This window comes from Protomyctophum parallelum, assembly GCF_964188405.1.
Source record: "Protomyctophum parallelum genome assembly, chromosome: 4".
Lineage (NCBI taxonomy): Eukaryota > Metazoa > Chordata > Actinopteri > Myctophiformes > Myctophidae > Protomyctophum > Protomyctophum parallelum.
In genome coordinates this window covers 13,816,426-13,835,220 of record NC_139700.1, presented here as the reverse complement: position 1 = coordinate 13,835,220, position 18,795 = coordinate 13,816,426, and the positions used below count along the sequence as shown (strand labels likewise).

Genomic DNA, 18,795 nt, shown 5'->3' with positions numbered 1-18,795 from the left:
CACATGGCATCAGCCGCAGAACACCCGTGGCAGAACGGCCCGTGGCAGGCGACAGTGTTTCTCGGCGGCATCAGTCCAACACTCTACCCTAAACCCTTACTCTAACCCAACGCATGACGCAACGCATGTCGGACCAAGGCACTGCCGCGGAAGCGAGCGGCAGTCGAGTGTCGTAATCCCCCCAGTTTCCCCGACAGATGCCGCCCCTTCTCCCGGCAGCGCCGCGGCTGTTACCGGCAGTTCTGGCGTCTGGAGCGTGGCTGCCGAACGGATCGACAGTGCAGCTGTCATAATCCATGCACCTACTCCGGCAGTCGCCGGCCCTCCTCCCTCCCTCTCATTGCCGTTGCCGGAGAGTGCACTCGCTGCTTCTGTTCAACTGACATGTCTGTGAAAAGGGTCCATTAAGGCAGGGGTTCTCAAACCCGTGGGTCGCGACCCCTCGGGGACATGGCCAAAGCATTTCCGGGGGTCGCCAGCCAAAAACGTTGATAACCCCTGCATTAAGGTGAAATGTACTACAAATATGTACTACAAATGGCACCAAAACTTTTTTTCTTCCTTTAATGTGGCACTGATCAATGCCACTCCGTGGAAGCTTGTTGTAACAATAGGCTACTAATGGGAAGTTGGGAACGAATGGTAGCTATCTGTTTACCACCTTCTTCCGGTGCCCTTGCTTGGATCACTCCCATCTTCGAACTTCATTGTGATCTTATTCTCAACTACACCCTACACTGGAGTCCAGAGATATTAACACAATCCCCACCGCAATTGAGCGTGAGAAGTACTGGTGGCGCCATTACTGCGACCGCCAGGCTCCGTGCAATAAGCGGTGTTACTTGTGCAAGCATTTTATTGATATTCGATGACGTCACACCATGGAGTCCTATGGGGGCTAGCCACGAATGCTAAAAACAGCTAACGGACGGTAAATAAAATACTATTAATTCTGGATTAATGGACATTAAAGGTTGGCAAAGGAGGGGTTAAGCAATAAACTCGAGATATCCCGGGAATGTCATAGATTGGGCTAATATGACTGTTTCACCTAATTCATATTCAACATAGAGTGATAATGAGGAGACAACTCTTTCATAAAATGCAATTAATCTCCCAGACATACATCTGTTCAGTGCCTTTAATGAGATGCCATTTTAATAAGCTGGTGTGTTGTACAACAAAGCCATTTGGTAAACAGAATTGTTCTTTTGCCTGATGATGTCAAGGAAGTAAACATGAGCCCATATGGCATTGTTATGTTTTGTGTGTGTGTGTGTGTGTGTGTGTGTGTGTGTGTGTGTGTGTGTGTGTGTGTGTGTGTGTGTGTGTGTTTGTGTGCGCGCGTAAGTGCGTCTCTGTGTGTGTGTGTGTGTGTGTGTGTGTGTGTGTGCTCGCACCTCGTGCATGTGCAGGCAGATGTGTGGATGCGGTGAATAGGGCTGTATAAATGCTATGGATGATAAAGATGTTCAATTAGGTAATGGATGGGTACGTATATTTATGGATACATTGGATACAATGCTGACTTGAAAAGGTAAGAAGAAGAAGAAGAAGAGTTTATTTGTATAGCACCGCCACCTTTTATACAAAACAGGCAGTTTGAAAGTGCTTTACAGTTAAGAAAAACAGGAAACAGAAGCAAACAAGAAAATAAATGTGCATTATACATTAAAAGAAAACAAGAAACTATTCACGGACGAGTGTGCTCGCTTACACTTTATAGCCTTTTTGTGGCCTGTGATAAATTGCATCCTCCCAGCCAGAATGATGGTTCATGCATGCATGTATGCAAATTCAGCAGGACAGAGATCAGAGAGAGCGAAGACGGGGTGAATTAGATAGGAGTGGATGAGAAAGAGTGGGTTGAGTTCGTCGACTAATACTACAGTATGATGAAAAATGTTCGTCGACTACCTTTTTTCACTAACGATAACTACATAAAAACTAAATAAAAACTAAGCTATGATGACTAAAACTGACTAAATATATTGACAATTTGGTCAAAAAATAAAAACTAGACTAAAATGTTCGGGAGGGACTGGTGGAGAAGAAGTCGTTTTATGTTTGGTTGCAAGCAGGTGTCACGTTCCAAAAATAGCAGATCTACAAGCTCACAACGTGTCACTCTGCGACACAGTGTGAGCTTGTATATCTGCTATTTTCAGCATATAAATCAGGCATTAGGATGCCATAATGGCCCACTAAGGTACATTTTAGTCGACTAAATTAACTGTAGATTTAGTCGACAAAAACTAGACTGACACTAAAACATTTCAAGTGACTAAAATGTGACTAAAACTAAATGGAATTTTAGTCAAAAGACGGTGACTGAAACTAAATCAAAATTTGCTGTCAAAATCAACACTGGTGCGAAACCACCACCAGCCGAACCAAGCAAGTAAACAGCACTCCATCCCAGAAGAAAGACAGCTCCCTGTCACCAGCAGGGGGTTCCTCTAACCAGTGTGTGTTTACTTATTCATCAAGCTGGAGATGGAGGGCTTGGCTTTGTTGCTCACACTCCAAGCCCCATGCAGCCGTTATCCTCTTCCTGTTGACGGACCAGAGGGGGAGACCCTATTAAAGATGCATGTGGACCACTGAGACTCTGGGACTCCCGCTGAGACTCTGCTGGGACTCCTGGTGAATATTTTTGCACCTGCATGCACTGCTAGAACCCGTCGGCACGCCACGTTAACTCACCCAGCGCCAAGAGAGAGAGAGAGAGATAATAGAGTTATATACCATAATATAGCGAGAGAGAGAGAAAAAAATCACACTCAGAGGAGGCGGCAGTGAGAGGAATGCGGTGCAACGTTATCTATTTTATCCCCTTTATTCTGACCTTGTTTACGGTGAGAAGTATACACTCAAGTAGGCTTACTAAATCCCATTTTGGCAAACTGAAAGAGCTCTAGCACTGTGCACTAAACACTTTCGGTCATGACACACACTTCATGACCATAGGTGAGAGTAGGAACAAATCCGTACAAATGATCTCTATGCGATCGAGATGGTTGTTTCTTCCGTGTATTTGATGATCTTTATTTTTTCAGAGATTTTTCAGAAATGTTTTGATGAATTGAAAATGGAGGACCCTGGTGTAAACAAGTCTTAGTGCTTTCTTCTGGTTTTTATCCTCTTAGCAGTTTTTGCATTGACCTACCTTCCTTGGACTGTACCCATTCTGCAATATGTTAATACAAATTTCAATCAATCAATCAATCAATCACATTTGTCATATTCCATTCAGATTGGCTATGACTGACTTAGTGACTTTCAAAGTTTGCAGGCCCTGGGTAGGCAACCCAGCCTGGCGGGGAACTACATTTCGAGGAGTCTAGTTATTATGTATTTATTTTATTCTCATTTATCTTGGTTTAGCTTTTTCTTATGTCTTACGCTTTGCTGTACCCCTCCAGTGTATTAGTTTCACTCTCACTCTCTGCTGCTATGACGCCTGGATTTCCCCACAGGGATCAATAACTATTTATCTTCTCTTCTTCGATGTCTGGCATGAAGAAGAATGTGAATATAATCGCTCAAAGGAACAGTTTTCGGCTCCGTTGACTTGCTCTGGCATTGCTAATAAATCCTAACGGCATCCCATTTAAACCTGCATCCAATATCCCAAACACCAAACAACTGTCTTCAAGGTTCAAGGTTGTACTTTATTGTTACATCTTGTGTACAGGTACATAAGAGTAAAACTTATTTTTGTTTGGCTTCCTTACAGACAATGCAGCAGCATATAAATAGCATAACATTCAAACAACAAAACACAGCAAACAAATCAGATAATTGCTGAATTCAATGTTCAGCAATGTTTTATCAATAGACCTTATTGGAATTTCTTTCTCATTGTGATAATTACACCTGTATGTGTGTGGTTTTTCTTTTCTTAATAATTGCTATAAAGGTTAATAAAGATTTGTGGTATAACTGCATATACCGATGGATCCCGCAATTCAATATTACTGATGCAGATATAAATGTTTGTGCAAACATTTTGTACAGGTTACCAATATATGTGGCGTTTAGAGGGCATATATAGTTCATTATCATTAACAATGAGACGTCTTTACCTTGAGCCTGTTGTACTCCATTTTCAAGAATAGGAGCCCTAAGGTCACTTCTTAGAAGCATAATGCTATACAGAACTATGTCAAGGCATGTGAAACGAGATGTATCTTTAATGTAGGTAAATCTCTCAAGACAGATTTCTTCTTATTTTTTTACCGAATGGTATCCCTGATTGCCTTATTGGTGGTGAATAACATCAAAGACTGCTCCGAACAAAGAGCATGGTCCGATGTTAATTACGTTTTCTTCTCCAATCGATTTGCCCCATAATATCCACATTTCTACTTGCCCTGCCTACTGCCTAGGGTAACAAGAAGACTCGCCCCGTTTCTGTTTTCCTCCCAGAATTTTCCCCAATGTGAGGGGTGGGAGAGGCTGGACAGCAGACAGCTGGACTTTGAATTTCTCTAACTATAAACTTTCATGACAGCAGACAGCCTAAGTACAAATATAATTTATGAAAATCTACTACAGTGAAGTCTGTTCACAGAAGTTGTTGTAGGATATGTGGGGATTATCTGACGAGGTACCATTTGAGTGTGCAAAACCTTACATAATACTAAATAATACTAAATTGTTTATAGGGTCAATATAAGTAAAATAATATAGCCTTTCTACAGGAGTATCTTTTTATATTTTTCCAAAAATAATACAAACAGCCAATAGCATATTACAAAGTTATCCCCCTCACTGGTGACATTTCCGGGAGGAAAAACGGGCAAGCACCGGGTCGAGTCTTCCGGTATTCCTGCCTAGGGGGGGTACCGTTGCCAGTGGTGCAGCATGTACATTTCCCTCACAAAATACATCTCAAATTCATCGCCTGTTGTTTGTGTGTAAAACACTACAGAACATGAGTTTATAAAAAATATATATTATGGGTGCTGGTGGTAAAGCGCCTGCTCACAAATTAAGAGGTTGTGGGAAATGTGCCCTTGGCAATCCTTAAAGATGGAGTGCCGTGATTTTTTTACACCCTAAAACATGATCATCTGCAGGTCTTATTGTTATATAACGAAGTCGAAGTATAGGCATAATCGAAACGAAAATGAGAACATGCAGAGATTCATTCATTTCGAGTGTAGAGCTACACTGCATGCTGATGCTGAGTGAAGTGAACCGTTCCGAAACAGATAGGCGGAGCGGCGGCCTGTCATGTCACGTAAGTGTTCGGGCTTAAGTTTTATATGTTCATCCGAGGGACCTTCACCTCTACCTCTCTCTCTCTCTCTCTCTCTCTCTCTCTCGCAAACGCGATTATGCATGCGATGTGAAACTTAATATTAATAGCATTTTTGTTGTTTTGCAGGCCGCGGGCAGGTTGTTGATTCATATATTGTTTTGCAGGGCAGGTTGGTGCGGGCTGGCTCCTGTGGCGGGACAGGACAGGCGGGTTATGCAAAAAAGCCGGCCCGTGCTACACTAGTATGTAGGCTGTCTAACATGTGAGTAAAAGCAATGGGGCTACAGCGGGTTGGAAACGTATTCTCTTAAAGTGGACGCAGGTACTGGCACAGCTTAACTACATATACTGTATGCTACCAGCTAGCAGCAGCAGCACAGAAAGATATTTTTTTGCTTTCGCCTTTATTTTATATAATGGCCGTCAGGATCAGGAGTCGAACCCACGGCACACTGCCAGACTGGATTATCAGCCAAGGTGCCTGGACCACTGAGCCACGTTCTGTCGTGACTGAACTATCACACTAATGATCAGTGTGCACTGAATGATCAGTGTGCACTGAACTCTCACACTAATGATCAGTGTGCACTGTGCACTGAACTCTCACGCTAATGATCAGTGTGCACTGAACTCTCACACTAATGATCAGTGTGCACTGAATGATCAGTGTGCACTGAACTCTCACACTAATGATCAGTGTGCACTGAATGATCAGTGTGCACTGAACTCTCACACTAATGATCAGTGTGCACTGAATGATCAGTGTGCACTGAACTCTCACACTAATGATCAGTGTGCACCAGAGCATGTGAGCGGAGAGGCTGTATTTTGAACTGAGCGCCGAGCGTGTTTTAAAATGTTGCAGAGCGGCTTCCGGAGCGAGAACTAGTTGTCCTCCGCTCCAAGCCGCTCAGTGCACACGGCACACGTTGGGAGAGAGAGAGAGAGAGAGGACTTTAGTCGCAGAAATAAAGGATTTTATGCAACTCACGTTCAACACGTTGTCTTTCCAGGGCCAGGGGTAAGTAAACTAGTAGCAGAAAAGTTTTCATTTTGTTTTAGTCACCTGGAATGTTTTAGTCGACTAAATATCATACGATTTTAGTCGACTAAATCTACAATTTGTACATTTTGGCGGGCCAATCTACATTTTGGCGGGCCTTGATGACGTCGTAATGACTGATTTTACACTTGCTGAAAATCGCCGATCTACAAGCTCACAATGTGTCGCAGCATGACGCGTTGTGAGCTTGTAGATCTGCTATTTTCAGCATGCAACCAAGTGTAAAGTGACTTATACTGGATCTCTTGTCCACTAGTCACTTCCTAACATTTTAGGCTAGTTTTTATTTGTTGATGAAATTGTCAATATATTTAGTCTCAGTTTTAGTCTTATTTTTCATTTAGTTTTCGTCAGTGAAAAAAGTCATTTTTTGTCATAGTTTTAGTCGACGGAATCAACAATGGTTGAAATCGGCCTGTGTGTGTGTGAGAGAGAGAGAGAAACCAGCCCGTGCCCAGGTCGAACCAATCAAGGCAGCATTTTGGCGAGTGTGACGGCATCGAGAAGTGCCTGTTGCAATTTAATTTCCTTACTTTACTAGCACCTTAAAATTGGAAAATAGTGTTCTCTTCTTGAAAGCAAGGTCGAAGACATGACCTACACATCCGACACGATAGTGAGGTTTTTTTAACTGTTAAACCTAATGCTATGAGACGTTTAACACTTTTGTCGTTTATCGCAGGATTTGTTTACCTTGCTGCTTGCACAGCCATTGCAATACATAATTATGGCTTTTACACACATTAGTCTTACTTAGACTGGAACATCATGTTGACTCATCCAGACACACACAGGGAGGGGGTGGACCGATAACCAAGACAGAATGGAGCATTGCAGTGTTTGTAGATCCAGCTGTGAATGCACTCTGTCTCATTAATCATTCATTGGTCATAAGAGTGTCCGCAGAGATTCTTTTTAGCTTTTAGTAAACAGACACATATTGTGAACACCGCTCAACAGTCCAGAGACAATCAATTCCCCTATTATTGCATTGTGGTGGCTGTAGGGCAGAGCGGGGCAGAGGGATATCATATCACTGGAGACTTGCCAATAATACATTTCTGTCAGAGAGGGAAAGGACCAGCGGGGATATTGTGTAACTGTCAAGCCAGTTTGAGTCACATTTTCAATAACAAATGGCCCTCCTGTGACAAGTCAACAATGGCCCTCAAGATGAGACACTGGCTATTTGTCATTCCAGACGTGAGACATTGTTTGTGTGCGCGTGTGTGTGAGTTAATGATGTAAAATGTATGCTATAAGCCCTCAGGACAGGCCAATATCACACGGCCCAAATGAAATTGGCTGTGATGCGAAAATGCATAAGTGATTAGATATGCATCTCCGTCCATTGTTGTTGGTTTCAGCAGCAACACAAGAAACCCTCGCAAAGCCGACCGTTTTGGGAGACATCATGGGGAATAGAAAGATTTAGCGACGCAATACAACATGGAAAACTCTGTGCCACTGTATGTGATGCCCAAGATATCTCGAAAAAACAATATGGGTAAAGTGGTTAACATTTCCTAACTATTATAGGAGCATATTGCATCTATTTTCCTCCGATGAGGAACTCTGTTGAGTTTTCAGTATTTGGAATCATCCATTAAATACACTAGACCGGTGCCCAGCTGTAGAGCACAGAGTCGGTATAACGATGGAAGTTGGAGATTGATTGATTGATTGAAATATTTATTAACAGTTTGCAGAATTTACAGTACATTTCAAGCACAAACTCAATACAAAGACTGTTAACTGTGAGTGGACGACCCAATTAAGCATTACACTTGTTTACAACAGGGTCCACATTGTTCAATTCATCAAAATGCCCCACCCATGCCCCATCCATGCCCCACCCAGCTATGCAATATATCCATAATATAAATCCAATATCCATATATGGAGATTTCTGGATCTTTATTCATATAATATGCTACTATAGATGCCGAGATTCTTTGATAAAGTTGTTATTTAGAAAAATGGGGCAGTCTGCTCCACAAAAATGGAAGCGGTGGCGAGTAAAAACAGAGAGAAGGGCTGGGGAGAGTGGTGGTTTGCTCTTCACCACGGCTCCGTGACGTCATGTTGGTTGCGGTGGTCACCTCACCACCGATAAATCAGACTATGAATAACGCTTAACTGACCATTCCAGTTGCATCTCAACATGTTCATGATTATAAGACAATCCGAAAATCTCTATCCTCCCTTCAGCCGTACCACTCATAGCCAGTTCTCCATTAAAGACAGTGGTTCTTTACTCTGGAATACACACATGTATACTTATTGCCAACTCCTCATCTCCACTTGTTTCTACCACATAATGTAACCTTATTCTGCATACTCAGACACATGCATACACTTATGCACACTCAGGCACAGACTCACGCACATGCAGACTCACACACCCACACGTTCTGTTGTGTATTTGTTGTTGTATCTGTTTGTCATACCTTATGTTAGATTACTTTGTCTACTTATTATTTGTTTATTATTTTAGTTGAGAACCATGTATAAGGCTTTTATGGGTTTCTTTTCTCACCGGCACATTCTCTCTTTTCATAATGGTACCTGTTTTTGTTGTGCGAATAAATAAAACAAATACAACAAACATAACAATATTGGTTTGAATATCACTCAGTAAATAGATATCTGGGGGAACTCTGTGAGATGAGTACTATTAACAATTATTTTTAAGACACTGTTCATGTTCCCAGCGCAAGCACCTTGTCCTTATTCTGTTAGAGAGCCAAAACGTGTTTTGGGATGACTTTGATATCCAAAAGGAGAATCTCTCTAGAGTGCCTTTAATCCTGCTCCTATTCAGGTAAAACACAGCGTCAACATGCATTTGTGTAATATCTTGTTTTGCTTCTGAACTGAATAATTCAATGAAAACATGAATTCAGGTGTGTGCGTGCGCGGTGAATGTTTGCCTGAACGCACACCGCACCCCATCCATTTTTGAGATCGTAAGAACAGGGAATATTAACCTTCCAAAGACCGGATTTTGGCTCATTTTGAGCAGAAAAAGGAGTAATAAGCGTGCGCGCAGCCGCGCGGGTCGGATCCATATGTACAGGTAGGCTGTCTAACATGTGAGTAAAAGCAAAACATAAAAATATATAAATATATATTATTATTTAATTGATGGATTAAATTAAATTAAAGAAAGAAGAGGTTCCTCGTCTTGGCACAGGCGGGTCGTGGAGAGAAGGACTTCTTGGCATAGCCTACTTTGTTTTAACAGTCAAATATGGTTCTCTTGCTTACCACTGCAACTGATACAGCACATGCAAAATAACATGGGCCCCAGATGTAAGCCCCATAGCAGTGTCCAATCTGTCACAGAAGGGACAGCCCGTTCATAACACCAGAAAGCATTTGCAAGTAATGTGGTTAAAGCATGTTGTTAAAATCCAGCCTGACTCTAATCTGCCATCACACCACAATTAGCAAAATGTATACTCACAGAAATAAATGGGACTTAATGACTGAACTGATGTGAGCAAAGAACAATAATAATTTAAATAATTTATATATTATTAGTGTCTTGACTTCAGCGAGGGCAGACAGATATTTTACTCTGCAGTTTGTGCACCACAGCATGAAATTGGTAAAGGAGCCATTTGTCTAAAACATGGTGACAAGATGATTTTGAGTTTGTTGAATTAAATGTAGAATAACAAGCACAGATTCTGTACAGGCCCATGGCGCTTGTGTGGTGATTGCGATCATGAATTAAGTTATGTGGTAGTTTTATCTTCATAGTTATATGAATGATTAAGCTTGATTTATTACAGTGCATGGAGCAGAATCTCCCTCAAACGAAATCACTTGGTGTGTTCATGGCTATATGAGGGTTGGGGTGTCTGTCTGATAGATGCCTCACCAAAACAAAAGGGAGGTGTTTATGACATATTTTATGAATTGCCAAAAAAGTGTTGTACCCTGCCCCTTTTTCCTTCTTTCTAATTATTTATTCGCCCCAAAACTATTGTGTTTATTGTCATGATTTGTCCAGAGCCGAGTTGGCTTTGTCCGAGTCTTTAAATAAATACTTTCTGAAACGTCTATGGAAACATTTTTGGGTAATTATCTTCCGGTGCACTCGCAGGGGGCGGGACTGTGACTGAGATTGGATTCCAATGTTTTGAACAAAATGTCGCAAATCGTGAACGCAGAGTCCCTTGCCATGAAACTTTACATTACGTTATAGCGCCACCAGGAGGCCGATTTTTACCCCTACATATTTTGTCCAAATATGCAAATCGGTACACATTATTATCTCTATAGTCATGTCATCAAAACGGACTAGACTGGCAATATGCCTAGGGCCTTTTTCTGATTTGTCTGGTTTCCAGGCTAAAGACTGACCTGTCTGATTTTTCACATTGGCTAATTGACTTACCTGTCAATAACTGACCTGGAGACCTGTGCTCAGAGGAGCAAATGTGTCTAGTTTAAATTAAATATATCTGAATATATATTCTATAGCCTACTCCTACTCATCTCAACAGTGCCTGAGGGGCACTTTGGCATCACAAGCTGCAGTGCAATTAATTGAAGACCAAATAAACAGCCCTTCCCTAAGTCCCTCCCCAACCCGTCCTTGTCCAACAGGCACATTAGCAGCGAGAAGACAGGGCAAGCTGTCCTTCTCCCCCATAGAGATGCATGTTAAATGACGGGATTTCTCCATATAAATAATCAATGATTTCAGTAGCAAGAGAATCAAAATGTCTTCCAAATCTAGTCTACCATTATTTAAATAAACTAGAAATACGAGGAAATCAACTTTTTAACGACTACCTGACAGGAGTTTTCATGTTGCACGGTAAGACTACGGTCATTAGTATTATTGTCATCACCTGGGTGGGTCAGACGTGTAACTTTCCCGACGTTAAGCTGTGTATATGTTCAACAACACAGCCATGGAAAATAACATTGACAGCTACAGTATGAGGTGGCAAAAGCTTGACCTGCATAGCAACAGTTGCTAAATTATTTGGATTGGAATTGGACAATCGCATTTTGGGGTGGGATTTAGCAAAGTGCTAATTGGAATCCATTAATGATTAAAAAAAAACACACAACTTATCAATGCAAGAAGAAAGACACAGCAGCCCCGAGAAGCAGTTTTGGATGAGAAACACTGTGCCTCATTTCAGGAAGTGCTACTGTAGTTGAAAAACAAATATCCATTACATGGCGGTCATATTTGATTACGGAAAAAACTAACAAAACAAAAACATATATGAATAGGCTACATCTCAAGGCTTTTAGCACGCAAATTTAGGACTAATTTGCGGTGACATACTGTAGTATAACTCCTGTGCCTCCTTTTACCAGGAAGATATAAATACCGCCTACTTATCACTTATAAAAAACCTTAAGTGGGCAATTCAAACAATGTTCGATGAACTCATAAAATGTCTGCCGTTCCCACACAATGCCTTCTCTTTCCAGGAAGAGACAATATTATTGTTCACTCCTAATTGTCACGAAATGAAATATGAAGCAATACAAATTGATGAAGGCTTTTAGTGCACAACACACTTTGGCTTAGGAGCACTTTGGGATAAGGCATGTGTCAGTGCTATGTGTCCTCCCACAATGGCACCACGTTTTATGGAAAGAAGATAATTGTCTCCTTCTTTATCATCAACAAACGAAAACTAGACTAAAATGTTAGGTAGGGACCTTTAAATTGCCTGATTCTATTCCACGTCTGAATATATGATTGGCCTACCAACACTGCCCGTCTTATCCCTGGTCTCACCAGACTGTCCTCCAAGACCGAGGTTACTCCGTGGTGGGGAATAATACAAGTATGGTATAATACAAGAGAATGACAGCCTTGTAACTAACTTGTAACTTTTATTTTTGTAGAAGAGGCAATGTCAGTAGGCCAATCAGAGGCAGGCGGGGCGTTACCATGTCTATGTGCGGACGTAGAATAGAATCAATTAGGCCTTTAAATTGTGTCTGAATCGTAAGGTATGGGTTGTAAAAGGCAGCCAGACGGACAAGAAAATGTAATTATTCATTCATTCATTCAAAATATTCTGTATTTTGGAGGTGTGAATATACGCAAACTATTCGAGATAGCAAATAGCAAACTATTCGAGAAAGTACAGATTTCCAGAGTAGAACCTGAGTTGAACTGTGATATGCACTGGCTGCCCTGTGCTAAGAACAGCTGTTAAGATTAATCTTTAATGCTTGCCCAGATACCTCTGTGTCCCTCCAGCACAGAGACTGACTTCTGTAAATGTTTTAGAAGTCATTTAGAAAGCTTTAGTTCTACTGAATAATACATTTCACAAGCTTATTAAGCTTGTGAAAGACCCCTGACTTAAGTGAAACTTCATTTCACACAAAACAATTGTATCTTTGTGAAACTGCTGTCTTGATAGTGTAGATTAACACAGGAAGTTGGTAATGTATGTTTTGTAATACAAATAAAAATCTACAAAGTAACTATCCAAAGTTTTTAAATAATTGCAGTACAATATTTGTCTCTGAGATGTAGTGGAGTAAAAGTAAAAGTACTGATAATTGGATTTAACACTCTGTTTGCTAGCCATTTCGGGCAGAGCTAGCCCTGTGGTGCTAGGGGTGATACATTGAACGAATGACCTTTTCTGAGGCCCACAGTAAATGTTCTCTTATAACGAGAATCACACAGCATACCTCAAAAGAAAGCTTAACTTGTCCACTCCAATTTAAAAATAATGATTTACCATCTTCCATTCTGGAGATATTTACCTTTATGTAACACCTGCTTTTGTAGTAACATACTCTTCTTGAACAGAAAGCCTAATTAGGAAGTCAGACGTTGACAGGCAGTTATAAAAAGGAACACATAATATCCCATACATATTCTACACCGGATGAAAGCCCTGAATGTCTACTTTTCCGAGGAAAAAAGCACATTGATCCCACCTACAATTCGTCAGTAATTGGCTTTTGTATGAGCTAAAGAATGGGGACTGAGGGAACATATCGGGGCTATGTTACTACTGTTTTGTTTATTTTTGATGATGAAGATGATGATGACGGATCGAGCACACGTCAGGCGGGCAGATAAAACGATGCAAAGACGCGTTGTCATTACTATTATTTATCCACCTATCTATGTATGTGTCTGTCACTGTGTATCGTTCCAACTCGGCTAGCCAAGTTCGCCGAGGGACGGTGGTGTTGTTGTTTTTTCCTCTGAGGTGGAAAGACTGTTGTGACGCGGTTAGTGTTGCTGCCCACCTCCCGTAACACAACAGCGCATTTGCATTGTTCCATCTGACCGGCGTTGATCATCATGATAAAGAAATAACCGCTCGCCGAGGGACGATACAATCCGTGATAGTTCTTGTTCGGGTATGAAGAAAAAAGGAGACAGAAATCTGACCGACAGACACTCACAGTCACACACTACACACAAGACCCCTCCCCTCCGCTGAAACAAAGAGGGAGAAACAGGATGAGAGGTGGACCGAGCTGATCGGCTTGTTATGTAGCGATTCTGTTGACCTGAGTTGTATATACACTCTCCGAGCCGCCATTACGTGACAATACGCCTCTCCCCCTCCCGTCCTGTTTTCAGGAAGAGATGGGGAGAGGCTTTTCTTTTGGCGGGGGGGATCACGTGACCGGAATGTTGTGCTATGAACCAGGGCTGGTTGATCTATTGTCCGGGTGTGTAGAAAGGCCATTGAAAGTAATCAATAAAAACATCCGGTAAACGGACATCTACGTGTCCCGCACCGGACCGTTGGGATTCGAACCACGTAGAAAACATTTTCCCGCACGGGCTGTGTTAAGTAAAATAAATCACACTTGTGTGAAGTGAGCGGCACACTTATCATCATACATCACATTCCGTGCTCAGCCAATCAGCTGAGCACATTCCGTGCTAAACGGACAGACATACACACAAAGCGAGGGAGGGCAGAATCCATTTCTTCCGGCCGACGTGTCTTTTTATAGGTCGGCCGGTCGGTCCGAATGCATTTTTAGCGGCCGACGTGAAATACGTCGGCCGGCCGGTGCGATGGGTCGGCCGGTCCGTAGGTGCGTCGGCCGGTCGTTTGATATGTCGGCCGGTCCGTGATTAGGTCGGCCGGTCCGTGATTAGGTCGGCCGGTCCGTGATTACGTCGGCCGGTCCGTGATTACGTCGGCCGGTCCGTGATTACGTCGGCCGGTCCGTGATTAGGTCGGCCGGTCCGTGATTGGGAGGCGGTCCACCCCAGGAGGTTAGACGGGACAATAGTCCGATACGGGAGGGGAGGTGCGTGCGTGCGTGCGGGGGTAAATGTGTCAAGTCACGTGACCACTGGCTGTGCTACGAATATGAATTATTATTATTATAGCTAACTTAATAGTTCCTGCTGTAAAACACCCAATCATATCATGGAACGTTTCTTTAAGGTAAGTCACGGCTTTCTAATAGTCTAGGGGTCTGTGCAAATGCCTCTCGATTTATTGCTCCGTGTGGCACCTGATTCGGATCCCGCTCATGGCAAACTTAAAAACTTTTATTTTATAATGTTCTTTCGTAGCCTTTATTGTGTATGGACACAATAGCTACATTTTAGACTGTATCATTATTGTATCATTATTGTATATTATATTTAAAAAAATAGCCGTATTGAATTAATACATATTTAATTATTTGATAGGCAGGCAGGCAGACAGACAGACAGACAGACAGACAGACAGACAGACAGACAGACAGACCACTGGTGCAATATTACATTGAGCTGCTTTCTTTTGGTATATTTCATCAATTCCCCTCTATTCTGTTACTGTTCAGCCTACCAGAAATACTGTTTAAGATTTGTGGGGAGATCAACGTTAAGAGTTATCTCCTTATCCATGCATTGGAAAGGACAGCACAAAGTTGATTATTAGGGCAGATAGTTTCTCTATATTGCATTTGCATTTTTAAAATGAGTCAAAGGTAAATTAATATAGCATAGCATACTATGGCCCGGAACGGCTGGGCACCTAGGCTGCTAATCCAGCGTGTCACGGGTTCGAATCCCAATCCCGACAACGTTTTCTGGGTGTTACTCTCCATTTCCTGTCAGTCTACTGTCCACTCAGCTCAGTGACAGCTCAGTGGCCTTGTGGTTTGAGTGTCCACCCTGGGGTTCAATCCCCGGCCGGGTCATACCAAAGACCCAAATGGGACCCAGTGGCAGTGACCCCCTGCTTGGCACTCAGCATCAAGGGTTGGATTGGGGTAAGTCACTGCGACATATTAGAGTCATGTCCAGGGGGTGTACTTGTACATCATGTCCAGGGGGTGTACATCAAGCTGCCTCACGCTACAGAAACAGGAGATCCTCCTGCCCGCCCCCCCCCCCCCCCCCCCCCCTCCCCCAACGAAGTTGAACGAGATAAAGAACACGCCAGAAATGAATGTGTTCGCAATGACGTTCATCAGGCAGAAATACAGTACGTTCAGTTCACATTCAGCCCAAATGAGAACACGTTCGTGAACTATCGTTCTTTGAACAGGTTCGGGTACAACACTGCATGTTAGTTTGTGTCATTTTGGCTGCAATCATCGGTTGGGTGCTTCTGAAGTGTTTTGACAGACATGATAAAAACAATGATTTACGATTTCCCTTGTTTATCAGTAGGGTCTGTATATAATCTTACCAGACTGACGTTGCTTATCTTGTTTATAGAATGCTCTATTATCCTGGCTCTGAAGGCTGGCATGAATCCACGGTCAACAGCTACAGCCTTAAGAAAAGGAAACAACAGAAATAATATTTTAAAATGTCTTATTTTCAAATCGGTCAAATTGTGATTGCATAGGCCTATAGACAAGTATCACTCACTATGAGTAGAGTGTAAGGGTGAGGCTTGCTACTGTAAGGTAAAACCTATGAATTGGATTACTCCAATTTCCTCTCAATTTGTCTAAACCGGAAGATTTAGCAATTAACTATTATAATAGAGAACTTGAATTAGTCTGGGTTGGTAACCAATCTATAGCTGTAGCAGAATGGAGGAGTGAAGAATCACTTCTTTGGCAGCGGAAATTGTGAATCATTCGTAATAATATACAAAGTAAGAGTAAATTCACACTTAACAGAAAGATTCCATGTGCAACTCTCTCTATTTTCTGCATGAAAACATTTATTTTGATAAAGAAATGATCTGTGTGGTTTATTTATACAGTAAATGGTGCATTTATATAGCGCCTTTACCCAAGGCACTTTACATAGATTGTGCATCTGCAACACACACACACACACACACACACACACACACACACACACACACACACACACGGATGACAGAGGAAACCATGCAAGGCACCAACCTGCACATCGGGAGCAATTAGGGGTTCAGTGTCTTGCTCAAGGACACTTTGACACTGCGGGGGGAGCCCGTCTAGTTCCCAAGTGGCCGCTACACCTCCTGATACAGCATCTGTTTTATCATTCATTCATTGTCATACTTCAAACAGGTTAGCAGTGATAGTGATAACTAGCATGTTCTGCTACGTTCCTGCTCTCTCAAGATGCCAAATTGTGAGTGTGGGAGACTGGGAGAGCAAGAGCGAGTGAGAGAGACCAGTCTCTCTGAGCCAGGAGTCTTGATAAAAAAATAACTAGTTATACAAGCAGATGGCCATGCTGCAAACGCTCCATTGCTTTCTCATTTTAAAAGTAGGCTGTCCACCCACCTCCCATGATTGATTTATTTCTTTATTTTTTGCATCAAGGAGAGGCAATCTGCAATTGAAGTGGACAAACAAACAAAGAAACCAGCCACTTAGATGTTTGAGTTCTCTTCCTGTCCAAGCCTGCTCATACACAAATAAGTGGTCATATTTTCAATTGCATATTTCTGTTTTGATTAGCCCTTCAACTGTCATTGTTCTCGGTTCAATTACAAATGTGCTCAGGGGGATTCTGAGTCATTATCGGATATTACATGAAATGCACTTGAAATAATAGGACCATAAAATGACCATAAAATATATTTTCACAGTCATATTTTCTTGCTTTATGGGGATTGGGGACATGTAATGTACACAAAGTCAGGCTGTTGAACTCTTCAATCACTTCATCATTCAAGAGAACTGTTGATCCTCGTTTTCAGCAGCTGGATAAGGGTGCGGAGATTAACAGCGAATACAGGAAATATGAATTATGCCATTGCTAAACATTATGCAAGCCATCATGGTTCACCCTCATGGTTCTGTGGGATTGAGAGAATGGAGATGCCCAACAGAGGGGGTGATATTCTAAAGAGACTAGCCCAAAGAGAAATGCAGTGGATATACACACTCAATACTATGACACCCAATGGACTGATGATGTGCTACCTTTTTGGATTTTTCTTTATTCCTATTTTTTTATGTATACTGGATTGGGGTTTAGCACTCCACTGAACACCATTTCTGATGCGCAATCTCTTTTTCTCATTTACAGGCAATTGGTTTTCGCAAACGAGGAGTCAACCAGGCTGTGTGTGCCAGTGCTGTACAGACTACAGAGCCAGAATTTACATCCCTGCGGTCCAGACATTCGGAGGTCATGGAGTAGGAGTAGGGTGAAGAAAGCACGCCAGCTCCGTGGAGAGACGTGGAGTACTGAATGAAGGCAAACCGTTTTTTTCTCAGTACATATGACAAATTGACAACATCAAAAGGGAGGAACTGATGGAGAGGGTGTGAAGAGTGCAGAAGCAGTATGGGGAGGCCTGGAGGGTCATGAGATGACTGGGTGGAAGAGAGGACTAAAGGCTCATACATTTCGGTGGTGGGGTGACCACCGAACTACAACATGACGTCACGAGCCGCGGTGAAGAGCAAACCACCGCCACCGCTCCAGCCCTTCTCTCTGTTTTTACCGGAGCGGTGGTCACCTCACCACCGAAAGTCCAGACTATGAATAGACCTTAAGAGGGACAACCAGAGAGGGACACACAACCCTGAAGAAGAGGGTGAGGACCTGGTTCAACCATTACCCAAAGGCTGCTGGGTGGCCACTAATCTTTCAAGAACAGATTCAGAGCTGCACTACTGAATCTGTCAGCAGGGGCATTAGGAACATGTGAACATTGGGGATTAGAGGAATGAAATAAAACAAAACAAAACAAAAAACAACTAGCCAACATCCACATTCTGCCCAAAGAGGCAAAATCTGTATGAGGGAATAACAAGGGTGAGTGAGAAAATAGCTGCCAGGAGAATGAGTCTACAGGACACTGCCAAAGACAATTGAGACAATTGCCAGCAAGCAAATTGGTGCGGTGGGGAATCAACACTTGGGCACCGGTCAAGAAAAATGAAGAAGCACAAAGTACAGAGAAGCTGACCAGATGTATGGAGATTAGAACCATGATGATGGGAGGTGACGATGGAGGGCTCGTCTGAGGACAACCTAGAGCAGCGGTTCCCAAACTGTGGTGCGCGCACCCTTTGGGGTGAGCAA

General features: G+C 42.5%; 1 protein-coding gene across 1 annotated transcript in view; it reads right to left on the bottom strand.

Annotated features, from left to right (window-relative positions):
- The window catches only part of LOC310857550 (alpha-1,3-mannosyl-glycoprotein 4-beta-N-acetylglucosaminyltransferase C-like), a gene marked incomplete at its 3' end in the record, with an annotated part of 30,776 nt that overhangs the window by 8,244 nt on the left and 3,737 nt on the right, over positions 1-18,795 (bottom strand). The window contains exon 2 of the mRNA XM_083763264.1: positions 16,001-16,087. The remainder of the gene's footprint in view (positions 1-16,000; positions 16,088-18,795) is intronic.